At 40.2% G+C, this 9,573-nt stretch overlaps 1 pseudogene; it reads right to left on the bottom strand.

Moving 5' to 3' along the window:
• Window positions 1-295: 295 nt before the first annotated feature.
• Window positions 296-1,262, bottom strand: LOC147443996 (uncharacterized; annotated as a pseudogene).
• Window positions 1,263-9,573: the final 8,311 nt, after the last annotated feature.

Here is a 9,573-nt window from a genome sequence, read left to right on the forward strand (position 1 = left end):
TTTGTGGACTATTCAATCATGAAATTCCACTTTTCTTTTTGCCTGAGAGGATTCTGCATCCTCAGAGATCCTTTTCCTTTTGTGTTCAGAAGGGGGTGAAAGTTCAGGAGTGGGTGGTGGTGGTGACTTGGCAGGGGTTGGTGCTTTGGACCCCTTATGGCTTGGCACGGGTGACTTGGCAGGGGTTGGTGCTTTGGGCTCCTTAGGACTAGCTGTCTTGGGTGATTTGGCAGCTTTCTTTGACAACATAAATGGTAGCTTAAAAGGTGAGCTAGGTGCCTCCCCCTTATTGTTCTTAAGTGTACGATGCTTTTGAACCTTGAATTTCAATGGTGAGTGGAATGAATGGCCCTTTGTATCTGCTCTTTTTTTTGCAGGGCTCTCAGTGGGACTCCTCCCCTTGGCAGTCTTCTTAGTGGGACTCCTCCCCTTGGCAAGGATCTTCTTTTTGGTAGGACTCTTCCCCTTGGTAGGGATCTTCTTCTTGGGACTCTTCCCCTTGACAGGACTCTTCTTGTGATCCTTTTTCTTTGTATGGATCTTTGCAGGACTTTTCTTCTTTTGATCCATTTTCTTTGCATCCAAACCTTTGGTGTCTCTACCTTTCTTTGGTGGAAAAGGAGAATATGGATCATTTGGATTTATTGATCTTTCCAAAACCATAGAAACAACCTTCTCTCTCACCCACATGACCCAAGACTCTGGATAGTCATGTAACTGAAAAAAAATAGAAAAAGGAACTAAAGGACATGACATACATACATAAAACATCAAAATAAATACATGAACCACACTTACAGTGAGTGTAGTCATCCGGCACCTTGACTCAAGATATCTCCATGCATTTGCAAGCACCCTCCATCCACAAGATGTTGAGTCTGTCTATAAGGGCACTTTTTGATTGTAGTACTTGAAAGCTTCTATATTCTAATCCTTGTTTGTGGTACTCAGGTGACCAACAATAAGTTTGGCAACACTGCAAGAAGACATTGAATCAAAAAGCTACTAATAGAAAACAATGGGCCATCATCAAGCATAGATTATGCTTCATACTTACAGTTTACTTTTCCCATGGATACTTGACAATGAATTCATAAATATAATATCTTTCTCCAAAAGATTGAAGATAATAGGACTCCAATGTCCTCTACAAAATAAAAAACAAATTAGCTAAGAATACCACAAAATGTTAAAAATAACATGTAAGGAGTTAAGAATTACCCTTCAACATAGGGGTATAATATGTAATTGCAGGTCAGCATGTTAAAATCATCAGAAAAACTTGAAAGGGTTCCTTGCTTGTTGAAAAGGCACTGTGTCACTAGAGGGTCAAGTATGGCAATTTGCATAGCTAGAGCCTCTGGAAGATCCCTCATAAGACACATGTAAAAGGAAACACAAGCCACAATGAGCCCCTTGTGCCTGTCTGCCATGCACATGCACATTATAATAATTAGCAAAGCAACACACCTGAGAGAGATATAGAGCACAGTGTCACCAAGCTCAATGTTGGGATTTACAAGCATACTTGTGTCTTGAGGGAATATGTCCAAATATGCCTCAGTATCTCGAAACAAGGAAACATCCACCACCATTTGGCCTATGACTTTTTCATAAAGAAGAGAGTTAGATGCTCTTAAAATTTCAGCTTGCTCTTTAAGGATAGCGTCCTCATATATCATGTCTTGCTCCCTCTCAACTTCCTTAACTGCTTTAATATCCTGAGACTTTATTGTCTCGTATTCATGTGTAACATCCTCAATGACAACCCCAGAATCTTTCTGCTGCCTGGAAGGAGGGATGTTTAAAACTTGGAAGGCTCTAAGATCCTCACTAGGAATGAGCTCAAGAGCCTTATCAAACTTGTACCTTAGCCTTGACACAAGCACAAAATCTTTGCTCATAAGTGTGACCCTGTGAGAAAATGCAGCTGCAATGTAGCTATCATTCATAAAGTTTATGAGAAAATCCTCAGCAGCTTCCTGAAGGCACATCACAGCTTGAGACTGCCACCTCACCGAGACAAAAGTTTTGATATTCATCATGCTTACAAGTCTATCAGATATCTCTTTCACAACCCTCATGAAAGAGACCTTTGGAATTAGTAGACAAGTAGACTTTTGTGCCTTCCTTATTTCTCTTAGGGACTTCACCTGATAATTCAATCTCTTTCTAGCATTGGCCCTCTGACGAGGTTGTGGAGGGGGTGCTTTCTCTGCATCTTTCTCAGCATCACCTACTTCTGGATCGGTTGGGGCTTGGTAGACCTTCCTTGCAGTTTGCTTAGTCCTGAACATTTGGGTACAAGAACACACCACGCGACAGAGGGGTAGTCCACAACCTTCAAGATGTTTCTATCGCGCCGTGTGTGATGAGAAGGATAACACGACGCGATAGAAGGCTGACAAAAGCTGTGGAAAGCGTCCTATGTGACCACCGGAACGTGCGAAAAGAATATCACAGAACTTCTTGTACGACGCGATAGAGGGCTCAACCACACCCTAGAACATCGCCGTATCGCGCCATATGCGAGGTGAAATCTTTAAGCCGAGAAGCCCCGCATGACGCGATGAGAGCCCCACCCAGAAGTTGCAACATACGCTTATCGCGTCGTATGGGAAGCCATGAATATTTGGAGGTAGAGACTACCACAACGCTGTAGAAGGCACACAAACACCGTTGGAAATGGTATAGAGCATCGTATGCAAGGTCAAATTTTTATGAAGTGTCGACCTCCCGCACGACGCGATGAGGGGTTCACTGAGACTCTGGGACTTGCGCCAATCGCGTCGTAAGGGACGCTTAGGAAGCGGTAGAAAGTAGAAAGTGCACCCACATGCCCAACAGTTCCAGTCGCGTCGATGAGAGGAAACTTGTTTTGGCTTAGTGGACGGATGACAAGTGTACGGGTAGTTGAGGACGACACGACGCGAATGTCGACTATAGGAGAAAGCACAAAATGAGCACATGACAAGTGTTTATATACATAAAACCGTCCGTACGACGACCGTTGTACGCATGCCATGTGGCACGTGTGCATGGCTAACACGTGTCACTAACGGTCATATATCGGATATATATATAGCTTGGTCTCAAATTTTAAAAATGTTCCACATTCACTTGTCGCATACGACGCGAGATATTATCTATTTTTGTGTAGTCCTTTCGCCTCGCACAATCTTATCTTTGCAATTTGCACATTGGTGGACGCTATCGCTTTTTGTTTGCCTTGTCATGTACGACGCGCAGGGAAGAAGTTCCAATGGTTGGGTCGAACGCCTATCGCGTCGTTTGGTATTGTTTTACGGTTTTGGTTGGCTTTGTCCCGCATGACGCGCAGGGAAGCAATTCCAAATGCCAGGTCCAACATCTATCACGTCTTTTGGTACGTTTGGTGTTTGTGTGGTTTTGTCCCGCACAACGCGCAGGGAGGAATTTCTGGAGCTTGGATCAAGCGCCTATCGCGTGGTCCGGTTTCGTTTTGGTGTGGTACATTGGCACTTGTACCTAGCTTCACCTGTCGACTTTTCCTCTACTATGATGGAAGGCCGGGAGGAGATTTTGGAGGAGAGTCCAAGTGAAAAACTATTGGTGGCTGTGATGGATGGTGGTGACATGGAGGTGTACACCAAAGCATATGAAATATTCAATCCTGTGTTTGATCTTGCAGCTTTGTTAGACCATTTGAAAGACTTCTTGGCAGAAGAATTCAAAGAGTTTGAAGAAGCAGTTGAAGGCAAGTGTTTGGTTTTAGATGGGAAGGCGTATTGTCATCTAACCGAATATACTACAAAATCAATTGAAAAGAGCAAAGTAACAAGGAGGTTTGGAAGATTTTCTAAGAAGACTTCCTTTGTTTGTCCACCTACCATTTCTTGTCAATTACATTTGAAACCTTGTAACCTTGTTCCAAAAGAAGTTGCTTTTCTTTTCTTTTTGTTCCTTAAAGTTGACATGCAAGGCAAAGCTGATGAAGTGAAAGATACAGATGAGGCAACAAATAAAAATGTTTCCACAGTTTTGCAGCTTGAGAAATGTGAAATTCTAGAAGAGGAGGAGGTTGATGTTGCAGCTGAGGAGCAGGAGAGTGCAAATTTTGATGTTGCTCAATTTAGAGCTAGTACTGTCATTGATGAGCCAACAGATGAGGTAGAGGTATCTGAAGCTTCCCTTACTATTCCAAACCTTCCCTACTTCTTTATCAATGGGAAAGAGTATATTCCTCTCCATCATATCCAGTGTTTGCTTAATATGAGGGAGGACTACTGTATTGCAACCATTTCTGAAGCTTCTGAGGTGGCCAAAGATTTTATTGACACAGAAGAAGAGTCAAAAGAGGAGTTTTTGACACTTGATCTTCATACATCCAATAAATATTTTTTGCCTGATCTTGATGCACTTGCTCTATGCATGAGAAGAGTGGAAGAGGAAAAACCTTCCCTCAAAGATGAGGATTTTGAGAAGAGGCTTGTTGAGCTTGGAATCCAATCTTTTGGCAGAGACTTTAAGCTGAAAAAAATTGGAAAGGAAGTTGACATAAGAGAGATGACCGGATCATGCAATCTCCTTCAAGAAAAAGTCATTGCCGAAGATGAATTGCAAAAGGTGATCTCCCTACTGAAATATTTCTTTTTTTCCAAGTTAGTTTTAATTACTCATTGTCTTGTTTTGCAGATTGAACTCCTTGACAAAGACAATTTTCTTGGGAGAGCTAAAGGCTCTAGAGGGAAAGAAATAGAGGGCTCTTCAAGAAGGGATGCCTCCTCTCTCATGCACTACATGGCTACATTGGATAGTGCCACCTTCTATGCTTTCCACATGCAGTATTCTGAAGATCCTGAGTTGCCAATGTTTGCACTGAAGATATTGTCATGGTTTTCAGGGTACACTCCCCTTCAAATCAATGCAAACAAGATTATGCTACTTGAGAGATCATCAGCACTTTGAATGTTTGGATATGCTGCAGGATTCAATGCCTCAAGAGCAGGATACTTTCTTTGCTACTCTAGCTATGCAGCAGCAGCTGAGGAGACAAATGTCAACCTTCTTGGGGGCTATAAAAGAAGAAAGTTTTTGAGATATAGGGGTGACATGCCTGGAGATATAAAAAAAATAAAAAACTAATGTAAATTTGACAATTTTTTGCACCAAAATATCTTTTTTGAATTTGGATCTCTTTAGAAAGAAGTACAATGTTTCAAAGTGAAGCATTAATCTCAGATCTATGGTTGAGCAGCATGGTTGTTTGATCTCATCCGTTGTAATTGCCTACTATAGAACCAATTGAATAATTCCTTTAGTGCATTGCTCCTTCTTTGTCCACCTCCCTTTCTCGTACATTTGAAAAAAGAAGTCCTCGCTTGATAGTGAGATTTTTTCCTGAGTATTCCATGTTGCAAGGGGTCCTTGTTTTGCAAAATATGGTCCATGCAGGTACAGAATATGCTAAAAATAAAAAAAAAGTTAGTTGAACTCAATAGGATGCAAAGTAAAATACTATCCAGACTTTAGAAAGTAATTGAATACTCACCAAGTAATATGTGATGTCTTTTGCTCCCCAAGCATCTGTAATAGCAGTTATTAAAAGATTTATTGTCTTTTTAAAGTCATCTGCATAAGTAGCAGAGCTAACTTGTTGTCTCAAAAATTTCAAAAAATTGTCGAGCTTCTTCCACACTTCCATGCGTTTGTTGGCTACATCTGGTCTACTTTTGACATTGGTTGTTATAACACAAAGATCCTTCCAGCAGTTCCACATAGCATCAACTTGTTTGTTGTCATGGTTACTCAAAAATCTTCTGGCTTTTGCTCCACCCATTGAAACATCTTGCAAAACATCACCGGTTCCTTTTGAAAGAGTGGGATCTTTTTTTAGATGCACTTGACCACCATGAAAACCCATTTGAGAGAGCAAAGCCTCGCATTTTTCTATGCACTCGTCTGCAAGTTTAGTTGGCTTAATAGAATATGCATAGTCAAGATGGAGTCGAAGCAATTTGTCCAAGATTCTAATCTCTGCATGCATTATGCATATATGTACATTTTTTAAATCTATTGTTAGAATTGGATCCCAAATCATAGAAGACGATGGGTAGTCGATGACGTTAACACTATTCCTCGATGGTGCTTTTCCAACCTCGTGTTCTGCAAGCCATCCTTTTGTTCCAGTGCTTGCCATGCAAGATAGACATGGATACTTGGTATTGGCACCTCCACATACACCAAACATGCACTTTAATGCTTTTAGGTCAACACGCCAGTGCCATTCTACAAAAAAGTCACCCATGCCATCTACACAGAGTTTTTCACCTGCATTTTGGTCCTGTATAACAGAAGGGATATCGGTCTGCAAAAACAACCATTTCAATGTATCATGATTTTCTACTGGTATTTGAGCTTCTCCGATCCACCAAAGTTCCATTTCTGATTGAGTCTTGTGGTATGGGGAATCAAGCTTACCCTCGCTATAGTCCAATGCTCTATTCATAAGGGATATGGATACTCTTTCCATTTTTTGACATTTTTGAATTTGAGCTTCATCCAATTTCAGAACAAATATAAGTTTTACTTCACAATCTACTTCTTGCATATTATAGTATCTCACCATAGCAGATTGAACATTTTTTATACTCATCCAAATGTTATTAAAAACATTATACTCAAAAGAAGATTTTTTTTTCTGTTTTTCATATGGCATCGTTCCTTCTATATGATAGTACTCTCCAAAATGTTCGGGTATTTCTTCTATTAATAGAGTCCTAACTTTCCCAACATTATGAGGCCTAGGCAACCCAAAAGCTTTAATATTGTAATACTTTAAAACCTAAAACCAGGTTTTAGAGATGGCCCTGTAACCCCTTCTACTCACCCCCACTGTGTCACAAACTTCTTGCATTTGAGAAGGTTGGACCAGTAAACCCATATCTTTCAGTAAACTTTGAAATACCAATTTTTTCTGAGTTTGATTTTCAGGAAGTTTCAAAAGTTTAAGAATATCACTTTTGTTCATTACCTCATTCAAAAACCTCACCCTTTCTTGACCATTGGACATATCAAATCCTAAAAGACTAGTCACATGTTCTCTAGTAATCTTTAATCTTTTTTTTCTTTGTCCAGAACCTTCTGTTAAGTTTACTACATCTCTCATTCATTTACTCGTGCTCTTAGTCCTATTGGAGTTTCTTTTAAAGTCCGAAGTTGGTGATTTTCTTGTTTTAGAGATGCTATTTGGTTTTCAAGTTCTAAAATTCTTACTACATTTGAAGACAAAACAGTTTTGAGATATTGAATGTAATGTGTATGATCAATGTGTAAATGAGATAACCTAGAACTATATCCTAGTAAGCCATCAACCCCATCACCAACAAATCTCATCAAATCATGAGGAGTGTTAAAAGATGGATACCTTCCAGTGCTAGGATCCGGTGGATACAAGCTCCCATCTGTCCATATATCAATGTGTTTCTTTCCCTGGTTGCGAAGTTGTTGTGCTTCATTTGCAGCTGTAACTGGTCTTTGATAGACACTCCGCGTAGTAGCATATTCCTGGCTTAGCTTAATGTTCAAGTGAAACTTGCGGTTATCACTAGTGGAAGATGTATTAGTCATTGTAAGTAATGAAGGAGCAGAAAGTATAATGAAAATAACAAAGAAGCAGAGAAGAAGGTGCATCAGAGAAGAAGAGATAAAGCTCGTGAAAGGTGAGAGAAAAAAGAGAGATTCAAAAGTGGAAACAACTATTTGCCGCCAAGTGAAGTAAATGAAAACAAATTTCGAGGTGAGCCACAAAGGAATGTGAAGAAAACGATATCTTTTTGAATATTTAGAGATATGTACCTAGATACGCTTTAGATTGCGTAGATATGCTTTAAATGACCAAAACGAACAAATTTGGAGCCGTTTTGACCACAAATGGCTCTGCTAATTAGTAATTTAACCAATTCCTTACACAGCCCTTTTTGAGTCGTTTTTGGCCCTAATGTTATATGATCTGAGTTGACAAGTCGTAGTACCATTTCCTTGCTGCCTCCTTTAATGTTTGCAGAAAGTAGTCACCCCAATCATCTTCATCAATATTTTTTAACTCAGCATACTGCTCAAAGGCTTTGGATATGAACATTCGGGTCCTCCTTTTTTCCCCCTTTGAACATGGGAAAATATATTTTCAATGAATATGTGTAATCATGTCTATTAGCCTCATTTCTTCCTCTTCTCACCTTGGAATCTTGACTCTTTTTTGCAGCCTTCTTACGATAGTACGTGTTTGCATCCCAATTAACTTCTACCCCCATCTTAGTTGTTCTCTCTTCTCTGGCTTTGCTACTGGAACTATGACAACTTCCTTTACTACCTTTGGCACCTTTGTCTCCCTGTTTGGTGCGAGAACTCTTGGCCTTGCGTTCTTTCCTTTTAGCTCTGCGTCGTCTAGACTAACTCGAATGCTGAGAGTCTTGTGCCTCATTAGCATGATTGTTCTCCTCCCGAGCCTCAATGTGAGTTACTTGTTCATACTTGGTATCAGAGTCTCTTTCTGACTCCTCAGGTACAGGGTCAACACGGTAGGATGGTTTCCATGACTGGGTTTGGGTGCCATTACTGCAGTTGAAACTCAAATTGGGAGATGAGTCTGCTGGTCAAAGAGCAATAGCTCTAGCCACTGTGATCGCCAAAATGGAATTGGAGCTGATCTCTTTAGATAGCTGATTCTAGTGTTAGAAGTTTACAGCTACTGGTGATGTGTTAGTTTAAACAGTAGAACTGGAAAAGGAAATAGAAACTGAACTGGAATACATCTACTGAAATGAGAAACAGACTGAAGTACTGAGAATGATGTTCAGATTCAAATTCAGATTCAATGAGAATGAGTACAAAGTATGTATGGATGAAGTACACTAGACTGCTATGTTTAGGATTACAGATGAAAGATTACATATGGAGATAATGTAGCTCAGGAACAGCTAGGGAACTAAGGATTATGAATCAAAAGCTAAACAGAAGTACAACCTACAAATGCCAACCCAATTACAATGTAATGGGTCCTATTTATATGCCTTGTGAGTTATGTAGTAATTGCCATGGTAATTTTTGAGTGATCCGCTATTCGTCTCACAGGAGCCGGTTCCCACCCAGTGAGACTGTCTCCGCCATCTACAAGACCTGTCAAGGATCCCATTCTGATCTTGGTATTGGCGGGCTGGGTATCTCACAAGGACAAAAAGATATATTCTAACCAAGAGGAAAAGCATGGACTTGCCCACTTAGGGGTTTTGGCATTGTGTAACTTCAAGTATCATGGATGCACAATCATCAATATCATCATCATCATATGGCATGCTATTGTATATGTTCTCATATACTTCAACAGATAACTTGAACTGATTAGGGACTCCAACAATAGGCTCCATCGGGAAACGTATGGCCCTTACAAGATGTGAGTAGTTCATGACTATAGGTGTCTGATCCAGTAAGCTATATGTATCAACTTTTCCTTTGACTTGGCCATAGTAGAGACCTTCAACAACCTTACTGACTCTAACAATCTTGTTATGCCACATATCCTTTTGTGATCTCATC

This window comes from Adiantum capillus-veneris, chromosome 13 (assembly GCF_014529385.1).
Source record: "Adiantum capillus-veneris isolate H3 chromosome 13, ASM1452938v2, whole genome shotgun sequence".
In the NCBI taxonomy this organism is placed as follows: Eukaryota; Viridiplantae; Streptophyta; class Polypodiopsida; order Polypodiales; family Pteridaceae; genus Adiantum; species Adiantum capillus-veneris.